This window comes from Triturus cristatus, chromosome 4_1 (genome assembly GCF_964204655.1).
Source record: "Triturus cristatus chromosome 4_1, aTriCri1.1, whole genome shotgun sequence".
Classification (NCBI taxonomy): Eukaryota; Metazoa; Chordata; class Amphibia; order Caudata; family Salamandridae; genus Triturus; species Triturus cristatus.
Genome location: NC_140585.1, coordinates 294,469,280 through 294,490,690, shown reverse-complemented (window position 1 = coordinate 294,490,690; position 21,411 = coordinate 294,469,280). Strand labels below are relative to the sequence as shown.

At 44.6% G+C, this 21,411-nt stretch overlaps 6 non-coding genes across 6 annotated transcripts; all 6 read right to left on the bottom strand.

Moving 5' to 3' along the window:
* Positions 1–2,400: 2,400 nt before the first annotated feature.
* On the bottom strand, positions 2,401–2,700 carry LOC146854515 (signal recognition particle RNA). Its single transcript, XR_014959082.1, has one exon.
* Positions 2,701–6,097: 3,397 nt separating this feature from the next.
* On the bottom strand, positions 6,098–6,397 carry LOC146854514 (signal recognition particle RNA). Its single transcript, XR_014959223.1, has one exon.
* Positions 6,398–9,794: 3,397 nt separating this feature from the next.
* Positions 9,795–10,094, bottom strand: LOC146854513 (signal recognition particle RNA). Its single transcript, XR_014981639.1, has one exon.
* A 3,409-nt stretch (positions 10,095–13,503) lies between these two features.
* LOC146854512 (signal recognition particle RNA) lies at positions 13,504–13,803 on the bottom strand. Its single transcript, XR_014959271.1, has one exon.
* Positions 13,804–17,212: 3,409 nt separating this feature from the next.
* Positions 17,213–17,512, bottom strand: LOC146854511 (signal recognition particle RNA). Its single transcript, XR_014959048.1, has one exon.
* A 3,409-nt stretch (positions 17,513–20,921) lies between these two features.
* Positions 20,922–21,221, bottom strand: LOC146854510 (signal recognition particle RNA). The gene has a single exon (XR_014959282.1).
* Positions 21,222–21,411: the final 190 nt, after the last annotated feature.

The window sequence follows — 21,411 nt, the reverse complement described above, 5'->3', positions numbered from 1 at the left end:
AGTGGCTCTGTATATACTGTTCCCAAATAGGTACAGGGTGTACAGAGTCCACAGTCCCCAGAGGTTTGGCAGGGGCTAAAGTTAGATATAACCTTACTCTCTAAAGTGGTAGCTTGGTCGAGCAGTAAGGCAGTATCAGAGTACAGTGTAAAGCATTTGTTGCACACACTCAGTCAGCAAATGGTCTCACACACTCACTAACTGAACTCTAGGCCAATGGTTTATCTACAAAAAATATATGCTTGTTTTATTTTAGAACCAACAATAGGTATTAAAATATACTTTCTCAGAATGAGATGCTTTATATAAATACTTTTGCAATATGCAATTGACTTTTGTAGAAAGTTACAAGTGGTTGCAATAGGCAACAAAATTTTAAACACAATAATGCATTGAGCTCAATGGAAGTTTCAAGTTATTTGCAACAGATTACTTTTAGGATTACTTTTGGATTTCCAGGACTGGATCCTAGATTCAGTCCTGGGTCAGTACTTGGAATCAAGTGATAAAAGTCGACTTAATTACTGTGATGATTTTTAGACAATATTTTGCTATTTTAAAAGTTGACAGAAAATATTTCATAGAAAACAGTCTAAGATTCCCTATGGCAGAAAATTCAAGTTGCAGGTATAGTATGTTCTCGTTACTTTTGTAATCCAGTACTGGGTGCCTAGACTCAGTACTGGGACCTTTATCCAAAACAGGTAAGTAATTACGTTTTCAGAAATTATACGATTTTTAAAGAATATTTAAAGTTTGCAGAAATTGACAGAAGAAATTTCACAGAAAAACAGTCAATGATTTCCTATGGGAGAAAATTGGGTTACTGGTAAGTACAGTTGTAAGTATTTTTCAGAGTCAGTGCTGGGCACCAAGATCCAGCACTGGGAGCTCACCTAATAGCAGGTGAGTATTTTCGTTTTCGTTACTCGGCTGATTTTTGGTGAATATTTAAAGTTTTGAAAAGTCCACACGGAAGAAATTTCAGGAAAAACCAGTCAATGTTACCCTATGGAGAAGATTGAGTTATCGGTTTAAAGGTAAGTACTCGACTGGCAGAGTTAAGGTTCTGGGCATAGACTCAGGCGTCTCCCAGGGTCAGGTAGGTACAGTTGGTTCACCCTCAGCGGCACAAGGGCGGCCGGGTGCAGAGAGAGTTAGGCCCAATGTTATCCTATGAGAGGTAGGGGGGCCTTGGTTGGTGGCTGCTGACTAGCAGGCCACGTGGCTGTGGGAGCTGGGCTCCTGGTCACTTATCCAGGGCAAGTGGGGAAGTAGATAGATGTAGAGGTTGCACTGCCAGGGCCACTCGGACGGCTGGGTGCAGGGTGCTTTTGAGCATTTGGGCGCTCAATTGATTTGAATAGGAAATCTCTGGTTTAGAAAAAGACTGCAAGCTCGGGGACGAAGATTCTTCAGGTGCCACCACCACTTCGAGAGGTAAGTTGGGTAGTTGGAGGATAGGTAGGTACCCCGGGATTGGGCACAGGGGGCCGCAGAGCGCCGGATGCAGGGGTACCTTTTGGTGTCGGGAAATCTTACCCTCTGTTGATCGCGGTTGGGTGGGCACCTGGTTCTGAGGCTGCAGGCTTCTTCAGGAGTGTCGAGGGAGGTCCTTGGGTGCCGGACTCGGGGTCACAGTCGCCGTGGGGTCATCCTTGTGGTCTTTGTTCACTCTGGCACAGGCCAGGCTTGGTGGGTGCAGAGTGTGAAGGGTTCGCGGTTCCGGGCTGCTGCCAGGGATTAGAAGTAGATTTGAGTAGAGCCTCTACTCATGGGAGTCCCAGGGGTTTAGAGTCAAAAGGTAGCCAGGTCCTCCAGGGTTTGTGAAGTTGCTGGCCACAAGAGATGCCGGGTTGGAGCAGGAGCAGGTTCGAGGGTCGACAGGCCAGAGGCTCCAACGTTTGGGAGTTGCACAGCCCTCAGTCTTTTCATGTTTCGCTGAAAGAGTGAAGGGCCCTGTAATTTCTCCTTCTCATTCACATATGAAAAGAATGAGGGCTAATCAAAAAATGAATTAGAGCTGGACGTAGAAATGCAGCAGAAGGGCCAGCAAGCGCATTTCTAAGTTGCTCTATGAAGGATGCTTTTGTACTTGACAGATCAGTTTAATCCTACAGGTGCTCTAAAAGGAAGAATGCATTTGAGTCATCCTTGCTGAAAATCACACAGCCATTTATTCTAGGTTGCACTGAGTTTTCAGTCCTCTCCGCCTGCTAGCTTGTTGTTGCAATATGTCTCAATTCTGGAGAATTGTCTGCTATGTTGAAATGCGTGGCCCAGTTCAAATGTTCATCATATTTCCTGGAAAAATATCAAAAGGAAAACAAAGATTTGGTTTTGGGAAAATAATTTATTACACCTTGTAAAAATCAAAACTTTCACATTTGAGTCAAAAAAGAGAGGCTAGGTCTCACTATTTTGCTCAGGCTGTTTTACACGTACTGCTCACAGGTGCTGTCCTGCTACCAATGGGCATGGAAGCTTTGGCCTGCTCTGTTTCCAGCCTGGGTCGGTGCACCTCTCGTTACACAACCTGAAATTCTAGAGCTCCCTCTAGAACACCATATTGATGCCCAATGCAGCATGGACACCTGATCAACACAGCTGAGTGCAGCCCAGAACCCCTGAGCTCAAGCAATCCACAAGCCTCTGCCTCCCAAGTAACTAGGACAACAGGCACACGCCACCTTGCCCGGCAAACACTACAGCTGTCCTAATGATGAAATGCATTCCATAAGTAAGGATAATGATAAAGTAAGGTGGAATGAATTGATGGTTTACCAACCATGTTTCAAGAAAATCAATTTCACTATCCTTCAAAGAAAGGAAAAAAATGTCTTATCAAGAAGCAGTGTGAATATGGGAAGGGCCTTTAAAAAAGATGTGGAGTTTCCTAAAGTAAAAAAGAGGGTTGAACTGATTGAAGGGAGAGAGGAAGTAGGGTCGGAAAGATTGTGACGGGGAAGTGAATACAACATAAATACTAGTATTTAGAGAGTGAGAGACAGGTAGAGGGACAGAAGGGAAAGGAGAGTGAGAGAGAAGAGCCAGGTTAGGGCTGAGTTTCTCTTTATCTGCCAGTGACTTCCTGTAGAAGCTTGCCGGCACAATTTAGGCTGTCCTGTAGGCTTCCCTTGTTATGCAGAGCCAGCCAATATTGAGTAAAATAGCATGGGTCACAAAGATGGAACTCGTCTGCAACATCGGAAGTTTTAAAGTAGTATGGAGTGGGAGGGCTAGAAGAGTTACCATAAAGAATGAATACACGTCATTCTGTTCTCTAGCCTCAACAGCTGCAAGAGAGGAACTCCTGCTGGCCAAGAAGACCAATGTCAGTTCAGCTTGAACAGGTGAAAGCATGCCTGATTCTGCAAAGGTATGAGATTACACTTTTGCGTCAGAGGTGGTCAGGGGCTATTGAACATTAGGAAACCATTTATTGAGGTCCAGTTGGATTACTCTATCTTCTACCACCTCAAAATCAGCTGCTCATGCAGTGTTCTATACCGATGAGCTATTTTGGTCCTCCCTGCCCCTTCCAGCTAGTGGGTCCCCTGACTAGGGAAAGTGATTCGAACAGATTTGCATATCTTTTCATAGGAGACTTCTTGACCTATTTTATACTGTGCCAAATCAAGGTAGATTGAGTAATGATCTTGACAGACCTATATTGGAGAACTGCAGTGTGAGAAAGTGGCTCTGTATATACTGTTCCCAAATAGGTACAGGGTGTACAGAGTCCACAGTCCCCAGAGGTTTGGCAGAGGCTAAAGTTAGATATAACCTTACTCTCTAAAGTGGTAGCTTGGTCGAGCAGTAAGGCAGTATCAGAGGACAGTGTAAAGCATTTGTTGCACACACTCAGTGAGCAAATGGTCTCACACACTCAATAACTGAACTCTAGGCCAATGGTTTATCTACAAAAAATATATGCTTGTTTTATTTTAGAACCAACAATAGGTATTAAAATATACTTTCTCAGAATGAGATGCTTTATATAAATACTTTTGCAATATGCAATTGAGTTTTGTAGAAAGTTACAAGTGGTTGCAATAGGCAACAACATTTTAAACACAATAATGCATTGAGCTCAATGGAAGTTTCAAGTTATTTGCAACAGATTACTTTTAGGATTACTTTTGGATTTCCAGGACTGGATCCTAGATTCAGTCCTGGGTCAGTACTTGGAATCAAGTGATAAAAGTCGACTTAATTACTGTGATGATTTTTAGACAATATTTTGCTATTTTAAAAGTTGACAGAAAATATTTCATAGAAAACCGTCTAAGATTCCCTATGGCAGAAAATTCAAGTTGCAGGTATAGTATGTTCTCGTTACTTTTGTAATCCAGTACTGGGTGCCTAGACTCAGTACTGGGACCTTTATCCAAAACAGGTAAGTAATTACGTTTTCAGAAATTATACGATTTTTAAAGAATATTTAAAGTTTGCAGAAATTGACAGAAGAAATTTCACAGAAAAACAGTCAATGATTTCCTATGGGAGAAAATTGGGTTACTGGTAAGTACAGTTGTAAGTATTTTTCAGAGTCAGTGCTGGGCACCAAGATCCAGCACTGGGAGCTCACCTCATAGCAGGTGAGTATTTTCGTTTTCGTTACTCGGCTGATTTTTGGTGAATATTTTAAGTTTTGAAAAGTCCACACTTGGAAGAAATTTCAGGAAAAACCAGTCAATGTTACCCTATGGAGAAGATTGAGTTATCGGTTTAAAGGTAAGTACTCGACTGGCAGAGTTAAGGTTCTGGGCATAGACTCAGGCGTCTCCCAGGGTCAGGTAGGTACAGTTGGTTCACCCTCAGCGGCACAAGGGCGGCCGGGTGCAGAGAGAGTTAGGCCCAATGTTATCCTATGAGAGGTAGGGGGGCCTTGGTTGGTGGCTGCTGACTAGCAGGCCACGTGGCTGTGGGAGCTGGGCTCCTGGTCACTTATCCAGGGCAAGTGGGGAAGTAGATAGATGTAGAGGTTGCACTGCCAGGGCCACTCGGACGGCTGGGTGCAGGGTGCTTTTGAGCATTCGGGCGCTCAATTGATTTGAATGGGAAATCTCTGGTTTAGAAAAAGACTGCAAGCTCGGGGACGAAGATACTTCAGGTGCCACCACCACTTCGAGAGGTAAGTTGGGTAGTTGGAGGATAGGTAGGTACCCCGGGATTGGGCACAGGGGGCCGCGGAGCGCCGGGTGCAGGGGTACCTTTTGGTGTCGGGAAATCTTACCCTCTGTTGATCACGGTTGGGGGGCCACCTGGTTCTGAGGCTGCAGGCTTCTTCAGGAGTGTCGAGGGAGGTCCTTGGGTGCCGGACTCGGGGTCACAGTCGCCGTGGGGTCGTCCTTGTGGTCTTTGTTCACTCTGGCACAGGCCAGGCTTGGTGGGTGCATTGTGTGAAGGGTTCGCGGTTCCGGGCTGCTGCCAGGGATTAGAAGTAGATTTGAGTAGAGCCTCTACTCATGGGAGTCCCAGGGGTTTAGAGTCAAAAGGTAGCCAGGTCCTCCAGGGTTTGTGAGGTTGCTGGCCACAAGAGATGCCGGGTTGGAGCAGGAGCAGGTTCGAGGGTCGACAGGCCAGAGGCTCCAACGTTTGGGAGTTGCACAGCCCTCAGTCTTTTCATGTTTCGCTCAAAGAGTGAAGGGCCCTGTAATTTCTCCTTCTCATTCACATATGAAAAGAATGAGGGCTAATCAAAAAATGAATTAGAGCTGGACGTAGAAATGCAGCAGAAGGGCCAGCAAGCACATTTCTAAGTTGCTCTATGAAGGATGCTTTTGTACTTGACAGATCAGTTTAATCCTACAGGTGCTCTAAAAGGAAGAATGCATTTGAGTCATCCTTGCTGAAAATCACACAGCCATTTATTCTAGGTTGCACTGAGTTTCCAGTCCTCTCCGCCTGCTAGCTTGTTGTTGCAATATGTCTCAATTCTGGAGAATTGTCTGCTATGCTGAAATGCGTGGCCCAGTTCAAATGTTCATCATATTTCCTGGAAAAATATCAAAAGGAAAACAAAGATTTGGTTTTGGGAAAATAATTTATTACACCTTGTAAAAATCAAAACTTTCACATTTGAGTCAAAAAAGAGAGGCTAGGTCTCACTATTTTGCTCAGGCTGTTTTACATGTACTGCTCACAGGTGCTGTCCTGCTACCAATGGGCATGGAAGCTTTGGCCTGCTCTGTTTCCAGCCTGGGTCGGTGCACCTCTCGTTACACAACCTGAAATTCTAGAGCTCCCTCTAGAACACCATATTGATGCCCAATGCAGCATGGACACCTGATCAACACAGCTGAGTGCAGCCCAGAACCCCTGAGCTCAAGCAATCCACAAGCCTCTGCCTCCCAAGTAACTAGGACAACAGGCACACGCCACCTTGCCCGGCAAACACTACAGCTGTCCTAATGATGAAATGCATTCCATAAGTAAGGATAATGATAAAGTAAGGTGGAATGAATTGATGGTTTACCAACCATGTTTCAAGAAAATCAATTTCACTATCCTTCAAAGAAAGGAAAAAAATGTCTTATCAAGAAGCAGTGTGAATATGGGAAGGGCCTTTAAAAAAGATGTGGAGTTTCCTAAAGTAAAAAAGAGGGTTGAACTGATTGAAGGGAGAGAGGAAGTAGGGTCGGAAAGATTGTGACGGGGAAGTGAATACAACATAAATACTAGTATTTAGAGAGTGAGAGACAGGTAGAGGGACAGAAGGGAAAGGAGAGTGAGAGAGAAGAGCCAGGTTAGGGCTGAGTTTCTCTTTATCTGCCAGTGACTTCCTGTAGAAGCTTGCCGGCACAATTTAGGCTGTCCTGTAGGCTTCCCTTGTTATGCAGAGCCAGCCAATATTGAGTAAAATAGCATGGGTCACAAAGATGGAACTCGTCTGCAACATCGGAAGTTTTAAAGTAGTATGGAGTGGGAGGGCTAGAAGAGTTACCATAAAGAATGAATACACGTCATTCTGTTCTCTAGCCTCAACAGCTGCAAGAGAGGAACTCCTGCTGGCCAAGAAGACCAATGTCAGTTCAGCTTGAACAGGTGAAAGCATGCCTGATTCTGCAAAGGTATGAGATTACACTTTTGCGTCAGAGGTGGTCAGGGGCTATTGAACATTAGGAAACCATTTATTGAGGTCCAGTTGGATTACTCTATCTTCTACCACCTCAAAATCAGCTGCTCATGCAGTGTTCTATACCGATGAGCTATTTTGGTCCTCCCTGCCCCTTCCAGCTAGTGGGTCCCCTGACTAGGGAAAGTGATTCGAACAGATTTGCATATCTTTTCATAGGAGACTTCTTGACCTATTTTATACTGTGCCAAATCAAGGTAGATTGAGTAATGATCTTGACAGACCTATATTGGAGAACTGCAGTGTGAGAAAGTGGCTCTGTATATACTGTTCCCAAATAGGTACAGGGTGTACAGAGTCCACAGTCCCCAGAGGTTTGGCAGAGGCTAAAGTTAGATATAACCTTACTCTCTAAAGTGGTAGCTTGGTCGAGCAGTAAGGCAGTATCAGAGGACAGTGTAAAGCATTTGTTGCACACACTCAGTGAGCAAATGGTCTCACACACTCAATAACTGAACTCTAGGCCAATGGTTTATCTACAAAAAATATATGCTTGTTTTATTTTAGAACCAACAATAGGTATTAAAATATACTTTCTCAGAATGAGATGCTTTATATAAATACTTTTGCAATATGCAATTGAGTTTTGTAGAAAGTTACAAGTGGTTGCAATAGGCAACAACATTTTAAACACAATAATGCATTGAGCTCAATGGAAGTTTCAAGTTATTTGCAACAGATTACTTTTAGGATTACTTTTGGATTTCCAGGACTGGATCCTAGATTCAGTCCTGGGTCAGTACTTGGAATCAAGTGATAAAAGTCGACTTAATTACTGTGATGATTTTTAGACAATATTTTGCTATTTTAAAAGTTGACAGAAAATATTTCATAGAAAACCGTCTAAGATTCCCTATGGCAGAAAATTCAAGTTGCAGGTATAGTATGTTCTCGTTACTTTTGTAATCCAGTACTGGGTGCCTAGACTCAGTACTGGGACCTTTATCCAAAACAGGTAAGTAATTACGTTTTCAGAAATTATACGATTTTTAAAGAATATTTAAAGTTTGCAGAAATTGACAGAAGAAATTTCACAGAAAAACAGTCAATGATTTCCTATGGGAGAAAATTGGGTTACTGGTAAGTACAGTTGTAAGTATTTTTCAGAGTCAGTGCTGGGCACCAAGATCCAGCACTGGGAGCTCACCTCATAGCAGGTGAGTATTTTCGTTTTCGTTACTCGGCTGATTTTTGGTGAATATTTTAAGTTTTGAAAAGTCCACACTTGGAAGAAATTTCAGGAAAAACCAGTCAATGTTACCCTATGGAGAAGATTGAGTTATCGGTTTAAAGGTAAGTACTCGACTGGCAGAGTTAAGGTTCTGGGCATAGACTCAGGCGTCTCCCAGGGTCAGGTAGGTACAGTTGGTTCACCCTCAGCGGCACAAGGGCGGCCGGGTGCAGAGAGAGTTAGGCCCAATGTTATCCTATGAGAGGTAGGGGGGCCTTGGTTGGTGGCTGCTGACTAGCAGGCCACGTGGCTGTGGGAGCTGGGCTCCTGGTCACTTATCCAGGGCAAGTGGGGAAGTAGATAGATGTAGAGGTTGCACTGCCAGGGCCACTCGGACGGCTGGGTGCAGGGTGCTTTTGAGCATTCGGGCGCTCAATTGATTTGAATGGGAAATCTCTGGTTTAGAAAAAGACTGCAAGCTCGGGGACGAAGATACTTCAGGTGCCACCACCACTTCGAGAGGTAAGTTGGGTAGTTGGAGGATAGGTAGGTACCCCGGGATTGGGCACAGGGGGCCGCGGAGCGCCGGGTGCAGGGGTACCTTTTGGTGTCGGGAAATCTTACCCTCTGTTGATCACGGTTGGGGGGCCACCTGGTTCTGAGGCTGCAGGCTTCTTCAGGAGTGTCGAGGGAGGTCCTTGGGTGCCGGACTCGGGGTCACAGTCGCCGTGGGGTCGTCCTTGTGGTCTTTGTTCACTCTGGCACAGGCCAGGCTTGGTGGGTGCATTGTGTGAAGGGTTCGCGGTTCCGGGCTGCTGCCAGGGATTAGAAGTAGATTTGAGTAGAGCCTCTACTCATGGGAGTCCCAGGGGTTTAGAGTCAAAAGGTAGCCAGGTCCTCCAGGGTTTGTGAGGTTGCTGGCCACAAGAGATGCCGGGTTGGAGCAGGAGCAGGTTCGAGGGTCGACAGGCCAGAGGCTCCAACGTTTGGGAGTTGCACAGCCCTCAGTCTTTTCATGTTTCGCTCAAAGAGTGAAGGGCCCTGTAATTTCTCCTTCTCATTCACATATGAAAAGAATGAGGGCTAATCAAAAAATGAATTAGAGCTGGACGTAGAAATGCAGCAGAAGGGCCAGCAAGCACATTTCTAAGTTGCTCTATGAAGGATGCTTTTGTACTTGACAGATCAGTTTAATCCTACAGGTGCTCTAAAAGGAAGAATGCATTTGAGTCATCCTTGCTGAAAATCACACAGCCATTTATTCTAGGTTGCACTGAGTTTTCAGTCCTCTCCGCCTGCTAGCTTGTTGTTGCAATATGTCTCAATTCTGGAGAATTGTCTGCTATGCTGAAATGCGTGGCCCAGTTCAAATGTTCATCATATTTCCTGGAAAAATATCAAAAGGAAAACAAAGATTTGGTTTTGGGAAAATAATTTATTACACCTTGTAAAAATCAAAACTTTCACATTTGAGTCAAAAAAGAGAGGCTAGGTCTCACTATTTTGCTCAGGCTGTTTTACATGTACTGCTCACAGGTGCTGTCCTGCTACCAATGGGCATGGAAGCTTTGGCCTGCTCTGTTTCCAGCCTGGGTCGGTGCACCTCTTGTTACACAACCTGAAATTCTAGAGCTCCCTCTAGAACACCATATTGATGCCCAATGCAGCATGGACACCTGATTAACACAGCTGAGTGCAGCCCAGAACCCCTGAGCTCAAGCAATCCACAAGCCTCTGCCTCCCAAGTAACTAGGACAAAAGGCACACGCCACCTTGCCCAGCAAACACTGCAGCTGTCCTAATGATGAAATGCATTCCATAAGTAAGGATAATGATAAAGTAAGGTGGAATGAATTGATGGTTTACCAACCATGTTTCAAGAAAATCAATTTCACTATCCTTCAAAGAAAGGAAAAAAATGTCTTATCAAGAAGCAGTGTGAATATGGGAAGGGCCTTTAAAAAAGATGTGGAGTTTCCAAAAGTAAAAAAGAGGGTTGAACTGATTGAAGGAAGAGAGGAAGTAGGGTCGGAAAGATTGTGACGGGGAAGTGAATACAACATAAATACTAGTATTTAGAGAGTGAGAGACAGGTAGAGGGACAGAAGGGAAAGGAGAGTGAGAGTGAGAGAGAAGAGCCAGGTTAGGGCTGAGTTTCTCTTTATCTGCCAGTGACTCCCTGTAGAAGCTTGCCGGCACAATTTAGGCTGTCCTGTAGGCATCCCTTGTTATGCCGAGCCAGCCAATATTGAGAAAAATAGCATGGGTCACAATGATGGAACTCGTCTGCAACATCGGAAGTTTTAAAGTAGTATGGAGTGGGTGGGCTAGAAGAGTTACCATAAAGAATGAATACACGTCATTCTGTTCTCTAGCCTCAACAGCTGCAAGAGAGGAACTCCTGCTGGCCAAGAAGACCAATGTCAGTTCAGCTTGAACAGGTGAAAGCATGCCTGATTCTGCAAAGGCATGAGATTATACTTTTGCGTCAGAGGTGGTCAGGGGCTATTGCACATTAGGAAACCGTTTATTGAGGTCCAGTTGGATTACTCTATCTTCTACCACCTCAAAATCAGCTGCTCATGCAGTGTTCTATACCGATGAGCTATTTTGGTCCTCCCTGCCCCTTCCAGCTAGTGGATCCCCTGACTAGGGAAAGTGATTCGAACAGATTTGCATATCTTTTCATAGGAGACTTCTTGACCTATTTTATACTGTGCCAAATCAAGGTAGATTGAGTAATGATCTTGACAGACCTATATTGGAGAACTGCAGTGTGAGAAAGTGGCTCTGTATATACTGTTCCCAAATAGGTACAGGGTGTACAGAGTCCACAGTCCCCAGAGGTTTGGCAGAGGCTAAAGTTAGATATAACCTTACTCTCTAAAGTGGTAGCTTGGTCGAGCAGTAAGGCAGTATCAGAGGACAGTGTAAAGCATTTGTTGCACACACTCTGTCAGCAAATAGTCTCACACACTCAATAACTGAACTCTAGGCCAATGGTTTATCTACAAAAAAATATATGCTTGTTTTATTTTAGAACCAACAATAGGTATTAAAATATACTTTCTCAGAATGAGATGCTTTATATAAATACTTTTGCAATATGCAATTGAGTTTTGTAGAAAGTTACAAGTGGTTGCAATAGGCAACAACATTTTAAACACAATAATGCATTGAGCTCAATGGAAGTTTCAAGTTATTTGCAACAGATTACTTTTAGGATTACTTTTGGATTTCCAGGACTGGATCCTAGATTCAGTCCTGGGTCAGTACTTGGAATCAAGTGATAAAAGTCGACTTAATTACTGTGATGATTTTTAGACAATATTTTGCTATTTTAAAAGTTGACAGAAAATATTTCATAGAAAACAGTCTAAGATTCCCTATGGCAGAAAATTCAAGTTGCAGGTATAGTATGTTCTCGTTACTTTTGTAATCCAGTACTGGGTGCCTAGACTCAGTACTGGGACCTTTACCCAAAACAGGTAAGTAATTACGTTTTCAGAAATTATACGCATTTTTAAAGAATATTTAAAGTTTGCAGAAATTGACACTTAGAAGAAATTTCACAGAAAAACAGTCAATGATTTCCTACGGGAGAAAATTGGGTTACTGGTAAGTACAGTTGTAAGTATTTTTCAGAGTCAGTGCTGGGCACCAAGATCCAGCACTGGGAGCTCAGCTAATAGCAGGTGAGTATTTTCGTTTTCGTTACTCGGCTGATTTTTGGTGAATATTTTAAGTTTTGAAAAGTCCACACTTGGAAGAAATTTCAGGAAAAACCAGTCAATGTTACCCTATGGAGAAGATTGAGTTATCGGTTTAAAGGTAAGTACTCGACTGGCAGAGTTAAGGTTCTGGGCATAGACTCAGGCGTCTCCCAGGGTCAGGTAGGTACAGTTGGTTCACCCTCAGCGGCACAAGGGCGGCCGGGTGCAGAGAGAGTTAGGCCCAATGTTATCCTATGAGAGGTAGGGGGGCCTTGGTTGGTGGCTGCTGACTAGCAGGCCACGTGGCTGTGGGAGCTGGGCTCCTGGTCACTTATCCAGGGCAAGTGGGGAAGTAGATAGATGTAGAGGTTGCACTGCCAGGGCCACTCGGACGGCTGGGTGCAGGGTGCTTTTGAGCATTCGGGCGCTCAATTGATTTGAATGGGAAATCTCTGGTTTAGAAAAAGACTGCAAGCTCGGGGACGAAGATTCTTCAGGTGCCACCACCACTTCGAGAGGTAAGTTGGGTAGTTGGAGGATAGGTAGGTACCTCGGGATTGGGCACAGGGGGCCGCGGAGCGCCGGGTGCAGGGGTACCTTTTGGTGTTGGGAAATCTTACCCTCTGTTGATCGCGGTTGGGGGGGCACCTGGTTCTGAGGCTGCAGGCTTCTTCAGGAGTGTCGAGGGAGGTCCTTGGGTGCCGGACTCGGGGTCACAGTCGCCGTGGGGTCGTCCTTGTGGTCTTTGTTCACTCTGGCACAGGCCAGGCTTGGTGAGTGCAGAGTGTGAAGGGTTTGCGGTTCCGGGCTGCTGCCAGGGATTAGAAGTAGATTTGAGTAGAGCCTCTACTCATGGGAGTCCCAGGGGTTTAGAGTCAAAAGGTAGCCAGGTCCTCCAGGGTTTGTGAGGTTGCTGGCCACAAGAGATGCCGGGTTGGAGCAGGAGCAGGTTCGAGGGTCGACAGGCCAGAGGCTCCAACGTTTGGGAGTTGCACAGCCCTCAGTCTTTTCATGTTTCGCTCAAAGAGTGAAGGGCCCTGTAATTTCTCCTTCTCATTCACATATGAAAAGAATGAGGGCTAATCAAAAAATGAATTAGAGCTGGACGTAGAAATGCAGCAGAAGGGCCAGCAAGCGCGTTTCTAAGTTGCTCTATGAAGGATGCTTTTGTACTTGACAGATCAGTTTAATCCTACAGGTGCTCTAAAAGGAAGAATGCATTTGAGTCATCCTTGCTGAAAATCACACAGCCATTTATTCTAGGTTGCACTGAGTTTTCAGTCCTCTCCGCCTGCTAGCTTGTTGTTGCAATATGTCTCAATTCTGGAGAATTGTCTGCTATGCTGAAATGCGTGGCCCAGTTCAAATGTTCATCATATTTCCTGGAAAAATATCAAAAGGAAAACAAAGATTTGGTTTTGGGAAAATAATTTATTACACCTTGTAAAAATCAAAACTTTCACATTTGAGTCAAAAAAGAGAGGCTAGGTTTCACTATTTTGCTCAGGCTGTTTTACACGTACTGCTCACAGGTGCTGTCCTGCTACCAATGGGCATGGAAGCTTTGGCCTGCTCTGTTTCCAGCCTGGGTCGGTGCACCTCTCGTTACACAACCTGAAATTCTAGAGCTCCCTCTAGAACACCATATTGATGCCCAATGCAGCATGGACACCTGATTAACACAGCTGAGTGCAGCCCAGAACCCCTGAGCTCAAGCAATCCACAAGCCTCTGCCTCCCAAGTAACTAGGACAACAGGCACACGCCACCTTGCCCGGCAAACACGGCAGCTGTCCTAATGATGAAATGCATTCCATAAGTAAGGATAATGATAAAGTAAGGTGGAATGAATTGATGGTTTACCAACCATGTTTCAAGAAAATCAATTTCACTATCCTTCAAAGAAAGGAAAAAAATGTCTTATCAAGAAGCAGTGTGAATATGGGAAGGGCCTTTAAAAAAGATGTGGAGTTTCCAAAAGTAAAAAAGAGGGTTGAACTGATTGAAGGGAGAGAGGAAGTAGGGTCGGAAACATTGTGACGGGGAAGTGAATACAACATAAATACTAGTATTTAGAGAGTGAGAGACAGGTAGAGGGACAGAAGGGAAAGGAGAGTGAGAGTGAGAGAGAAGAGCCAGGTTAGGGCTGAGTTTCTCTTTATCTGCCAGTGACTCCCTGTAGAAGCTAGCCGGCACAATTTAGGCTGTCCTGTAGGCATCCCTTGTTATGCCGAGCCAGCCAATATTGAGAAAAATAGCATGGGTCACAATGATGGAACTCGTCTGCAACATCGGAAGTTTTAAAGTAGTATGGAGTGGGAGGGCTAGAAGAGTTACCATAAAGAATGAATACACGTCATTCTGTTCTCTAGCCTCAACAGCTGCAAGAGAGGAACTCCTGCTGGCCAAGAAGACCAATGTCAGTTCAGCTTGAACAGGTGAAAGCATGCCTGATTCTGCAAAGGCATGAGATTATACTTTTGCGTCAGAGGTGGTCAGGGGCTATTGCACATTAGGAAACCGTTTATTGAGGTCCAGTTGGATTACTCTATCTTCTACCACCTCAAAATCAGCTGCTCATGCAGTGTTCTATACCGATGAGCTATTTTGGTCCTCCCTGCCCCTTCCAGCTAGTGGGTCCCCTGACTAGGGAAAGTGATTCGAACAGATTTGCATATCTTTTCATAGGAGACTTCTTGACTTATTTTATACTGTGCCAAATCAAGGTAGATTGAGTAATGATCTTGACAGACCTATATTGGAGAACTGCAGTGTGAGAAAGTGGCTCTGTATATACTGTTCCCAAATAGGTACAGGGTGTACAGAGTCCACAGTCCCCAGAGGTTTGGCAGAGGCTAAAGTTAGATATAACCTTACTCTCTAAAGTGGTAGCTTGGTCGAGCAGTAAGGCAGTATCAGAGGACAGTGTAAAGCATTTGTTGCACACACTCTGTCAGCAAATGGTCTCACACACTCAATAACTGAACTCTAGGCCAATGGTTTATCTACAAAAAAATATATGCTTGTTTTATTTTAGAACCAACAATAGGTATTAAAATATACTTTCTCAGAATGAGATGCTTTATATAAATACTTTTGCAATATGCAATTGAGTTTTGTAGAAAGTTACAAGTGGTTGCAATAGGCAACAACATTTTAAACACAATAATGCATTGAGCTCAATGGAAGTTTCAAGTTATTTGCAACAGATTACTTTTAGGATTACTTTTGGATTTCCAGGACTGGATCCTAGATTCAGTCCTGGGTCAGTACTTGGAATCAAGTGATAAAAGTCGACTTAATTACTGTGATGATTTTTAGACAATATTTTGCTATTTTAAAAGTTGACAGAAAATATTTCATAGAAAACAGTCTAAGATTCCCTATGGCAGAAAATTCAAGTTGCAGGTATAGTATGTTCTCGTTACTTTTGTAATCCAGTACTGGGTGCCTAGACTCAGTACTGGGACCTTTACCCAAAACAGGTAAGTAATTACGTTTTCAGAAATTATACGCATTTTTAAAGAATATTTAAAGTTTGCAGAAATTGACACTTAGAAGAAATTTCACAGAAAAACAGTCAATGATTTCCTACGGGAGAAAATTGGGTTACTGGTAAGTACAGTTGTAAGTATTTTTCAGAGTCAGTGCTGGGCACCAAGATCCAGCACTGGGAGCTCACCTAATAGCAGATGAGTATTTTCGTTTTCGTTACTCGGCTGATTTTTGGTGAATATTTTAAGTTTTGAAAAGTCCACACTTGGAAGAAATTTCAGGAAAAAACAGTCAATGTTACCCTATGGAGAAGATTGAGTTATCGGTTTAAAGGTAAGTACTCGACTGGCAGAGTTAAGGTTCTGGGCATAGACTCAGGCGTCTCCCAGGGTCAGGTAGGTACAGTTGGTTCACCCTCAGCGGCACAAGGGCGGCCGGGTGCAGAGAGAATTAGGCCCAATGTTATCCTATGAGAGGTAGGGGGGCCTTGGTTGGTGCCTGCTGACTAGCAGGCCACGTGGCTGTGGGAGCTGGGCTCCTGGTCACTTATCCAGGGCAAGTGGGGAAGTAGATAGATGTAGAGGTTGCACTGCCAGGGCCACTCGGACGGCTGGGTGCAGGGTGCTTTTGAGCATTCGGGCGCTCAATTGATTTGAATGGGAAATCTCTGGTTTAGAAAAAGACTGCAAGCTCGGGGACGAAGATTCTTCAGGTGCCACCACCACTTCGAGAGGTAAGTTGGGTAGTTGGAGGATAGGTAGGTACCCCGGGATTGGGCACAGGGGGCCGCGGAGCGCCGGGTGCAGGGGTACCTTTTGGTGTCGGGAAATCTTACCCTCTGTTGATCGCGGTTGGGTGGGCACCTGGTTCTGAGGCTGCAGGCTTCTTCAGGAGTGTCGAGGGAGGTCCTTGGGTGCCTGACTCGGGGTCACAGTCGCCGTGGGGTCGTCCTTGTGGTCTTTGTTCACTCTGGCACAGGCCAGGCTTGGTGGGTGCAGAGTGTGAAGGGTTCGCGGTTCCGGGCTGCTGCCAGGGATTAGAAGTAGATTTGAGTAGAGCCTCTACTCATGGGAGTCCCAGGGGTTTAGAGTCAAAAGGTAGCCAGGTCCTCCAGGGTTTGTGAGGTTGCTGGCCACAAGAGATGCCGGGTTGGAGCAGGAGCAGGTTCGAGGGTCGACAGGCCAGAGGCTCCAACGTTTGGGAGTTGCACAGCCCTCAGTCTTTTCATGTTTCGCTCAAAGAGTGAAGGGCCCTGTAATTTCTCCTTCTCATTCACATATGAAAAGAATGAGGGCTAATCAAAAAATGAATTAGAGCTGGACGTAGAAATGCAGCAGAAGGGCCAGCAAGCGCATTTCTAAGTTGCTCTATGAAGGATGCTTTTGTACTTGACAGATCAGTTTCATCCTACAGGTGCTCTAAAAGGAAGAATGCATTTGAGTCATCCTTGCTGAAAATCACACAGCCATTTATTCTAGGTTGCACTGAGTTTTCAGTCCTCTCCGCCTGCTAGCTTGTTGTTGCAATATGTCTCAATTCTGGAGAATTGTCTGCTATGCTGAAATGCGTGGCCCAGTTCAAATGTTCATCATATTTCCTGGAAAAATATCAAAAGGAAAACAAAGATTTGGTTTTGGGAAAATAATTTATTACACCTTGTAAAAATCAAAACTTTCACATTTGAGTCAAAAAAGAGAGGCTAGGTCTCACTATTTTGCTCAGGCTGTTTAACACGCACTGCTCACAGGTGCTGTCCTGCTACCAATGGGCATGGAAGCTTTGGCCTGCTCTGTTTCCAGCCTGGGTCGGTGCACCTCTCGTTACACAACCTGACATTCTAGAGCTCCCTCTAGAACACCATATTGATGCCCAATGCAGCATGGACACCTGATCAACACAGCTGAGTGCAGCCCAGAACCCCTGAGCTCAAGCAATCCACAAGCCTCTGCCTCCCAAGTAACTAGGACAACAGGCACACGCCACCTTGCCCGGCAAACACTGCAGCTGTCCTAATGATGAAATGCATTCCATAAGTAAGGATAATGATAAAGTAAGGTGGAATGAATTGATGGTTTACCAACCATGTTTCAAGAAAATCAATTTCACTATCCTTCAAAGAAAGGAAAAAAATGTCTTATCAAGAAGCAGTGTGAATATGGGAAGGGCCTTTAAAAAAGATGTGGAGTTTCCTAAAGTAAAAAAGAGGGTTGAACTGATTGAAGGGAGAGAGGAAGTAGGGTCGGAAAGATTGTGACGGGGAAGTGAATACAACATAAATACTAGTATTTAGAGAGTGAGAGACAGGTAGAGGGACAGAAGGGAAAGGAGAGTGAGAGTGAGAGAGAAGAGCCAGGTTAGGGCTGAGTTTCTCTTTATCTGCCAGTGACTCCCTGTAGAAGCTTGCTGGCACAATTTAGGCTGTCCTGTAGGCATCCCTTGTTATGCCGAGCCAGCCAATATTGAGAAAAATAGCATGGGTCACAATGATGGAACTCGTCTGCAACTTCGGAAGTTTTAAAGTGGTATGGAGTGGGAGGGCTAGAAGAGTTACCATAAAGAATGAATACACGTCATTCTGTTCTCTAGCCTCAACAGCTGCAAGAGAGGAACTCCTGCTGGCCAAGAAGACCAATGTCAGTTCAGCTTGAACAGGTGAAAGCATGCCTGATTCTGCAAAGGCATGAGATTATACTTTTGCGTCAGAGGTGGTCAGGGGCTATTGCACATTAGGAAACCGTTTATTGAGGTCCAGTTGGATTACTCTATCTTCTACCACCTCAAAATCAGCTGCTCATGCAGTGTTCTATACCGATGAGCTATTTTGGTCCTCCCTGCCCCTTCCAGCTAGTGGGTCCCCTGACTAGGGAAAGTGATTCGAACAGATTTGCATATCTTTTCATAGGAGACTTCTTGACTTATTTTATACTGTGCCAAATCAAGGTAGATTGAGTAATGATCTTGACAGACCTATATTGGAGAACTGCAGTGTGAGAAAGTGGCTCTGTATATACTGTTCCCAAATAGGTACAGGGTGTACAGAGTCCACAGTCCCCAGAGGTTTGGCAGAGGCTAAAGTTAGATATAACCTTACTCTCTAAAGTGGTAGCTTTGTCGAGCAGTAAGGCAGTATCAGAGGACAGTGTAAAGCATTTGTTGCACACACTCTGTCAGCAAATGGTCTCACACACTCAATAACTGAACTCTAGGCCAATGGTTTATCTACAAAAAAATATATGCTTGTTTTATTTTAGAACCAACAATAGGTATTAAAATATACTTTCTCAGAATGAGATGCTTTATATAAATACTTTTGCAATATGCAATTGAGTTTTGTAGAAAGTTACAAGTGGTTGCAATAGGCAACAACATTTTAAACACAATAATGCATTGAGCTCAATGGAAGTTTCAAGTTATTTGCAACAGATTACTTTTAGGATTACTTTTGGATTTCCAGGACTGGATCCTAGATTCAGTCCTGGGTCAGTACTTGGAATCAAGTGATAAAAGTCGACTTAATTACTGTGATGATTTTTAGACAATATTTTGCTAATTTAAAAGTTGACAGAAAATATTTCATAGAAAACAGTCTAAGATTCCCTATGGCAGAAAATTCAAGTTGCAGGTATAGTATGTTCTCGTTACTTTTGTAATCCAGTACTGGGTGCCTAGACTCAGTACTGGGACCTTTATCCAAAACAGGTAAGTAATTACGTTTTCAGAAATTATACGCATTTTTAAAGAATATTTAAAGTTTGCAGAAATTGACACTTAGAAGAAATTTCACAGAAAAACAGTCAATGATTTCCTACGGGAGAAAATTGGGTTACTGGTAAGTACAGTTGTAAGTATTTTTCAGAGTCAGTGCTGGGCACCAAGATCCAGCACTGGGAGCTCACCTAATAGCAGGTGAGTATTTTCGTTTTCGTTACTCGGCTGATTTTTGGTGAATATTTTAAGTTTTGAAAAGTCCACACTTGGAAGAAATTTCAGGAAAAACCAGTCAATGTTACCCTACGGAGAAGATTGAGTTATCGGTTTAAAGGTAAGTACTCGACTGGCAGAGTTAAGGTTCTGGGCATAGACTCAGGCGTCTCCCAGGGTCAGGTAGGTACAGTTGGTTCACCCTCAGCGGCACAAGGGCGGCCGGGTGCAGAGAGAGTTAGGCCCAATGTTATCCTATGAGAGGTAGGGGGGCCTTGGTTGGTGGCTGCTGACTAGCAGGCCACGTGGCTGTGGGAGCTGGGCTCCTGGTCACTTATCCAGGGCAAGTGGGGAAGTAGATAGATGTAGAGGTTGCACTGCCAGGGCCACTCGGACGGCTGGGTGCAGGGTGCTTTTGAGCATTCGGGCGCTCAATTGATTTGAATGGGAAATCTCTGGTTTAGAAAAAGACTGCAAGCTCGGGGACGAAGATTCTTCAGGTGCCACCACCACTTCGAGAGGTAAGTTGGGTAGTTGGAGGATAGGTAGGTACCCCGGGATTGGGCACAGGGGGCCGCGGAGCGCCGGGTGCAGGGGTACCTTTTGGTGTCGGGAAATCTTACCCTCTGTTGATCGCGGTTGGGGGGGCACCTGGTTCTGAGGCTGCAGGCTTCTTCAGGAGTGTCGAGGGAGGTCCTTGGGTGCCGGACTCGGGGTCACAGTCGCCGTGGGGTCATCCTTGTGGTCTTTGTTCACTCTGGCACAGGCCAGGCTTGGTGGGTGCAGAGTGTGAAGGGTTCGCGGTTCCGGGCTGCTGCCAGGGATTAGAAGTAGATTTGAGTAGAGCCTCTACTCATGGGAGTCCCAGGGGTTTAGAGTCAAAAGGTAGCCAGGTCCTCCAGGGTTTGTGAGGTTGCTGGCCACAAGAGATGCCGGGTTGGAGCAGGAGCAGGTTCGAGGGTCGACAGGCCAGAGGCTCCAACGTTTGGGAGTTGCACAGCCCTCAGTCTTTTCATGTTTCGCTCAAAGAGTGAAGGGCCCTGTAATTTCTCCTTCTCATTCACATATGAAAAGAATGAGGGCTAATCAAAAAATGAATTAGAGCTGAACGTAGAAATGCAGCAGAAGGGCCAGCAAGCGCATTTCTAAGTTGCTCTATGAAGGATGCTTTTGTACTTGACAGATCAGTTTAATCCTACAGGTGCTCTAAAAGGAAGAATGCATTTGAGTCATCCTTGCTGAAAATCACACAGCCATTTATTCTAGGTTGCACTGAGTTTTCAGTCCTCTCCGCCTGCTAGCTTGTTGTTGCAATATGTCTCAATTCTGGAGAATTGTCTGCTATGCTGAAATGCGTGGCCCAGTTCAAATGTTCATCATATTTCCTGGAAAAATATCAAAAGGAAAACAAAGATTTGGTTTTGGGAAAATAATTTATTACACCTTGTAAAAATCAAAACTTTCACATTTGAGTCAAAAAAGAGAGGCTAGGTCTCACTATTTTGCTCAGGCTGTTTAACACGTACTGCTCACAGGTGCTGTCCTGCTACCAATGGGCATGGAAGCTTTGGCCTGCTCTGTTTCCAGCCTGGGTCGGTGCACCTCTCGTTACACAACCTGAAATTCTAGAGCTCCCTCTAGAACACCATATTGATGCCCAATGCAGCATGGACACCTGATCAACACAGCTGAGTGCAGCCCAGAACCCCTGGGCTCAAGCAATCCACAAGCCTCTGCCTCCCAAGTAACTAGGACAACAGGCACACGCCACCTTGCCCGGCAAACACTGCAGCTGTCCTAATGATGAAATGCATTCCATAAGTAAGGATAATGATAAAGTAAGGTGGAATGAATTGATGGTTTACCAACCATGTTTCAAGAAAATCAATTTCACTACCCTTCAAAGAAAGGAAAAAAATGTCTTATCAAGAAGCAGTGTGAATATGGGAAGGGCCTTTAAAAAAGATGTGG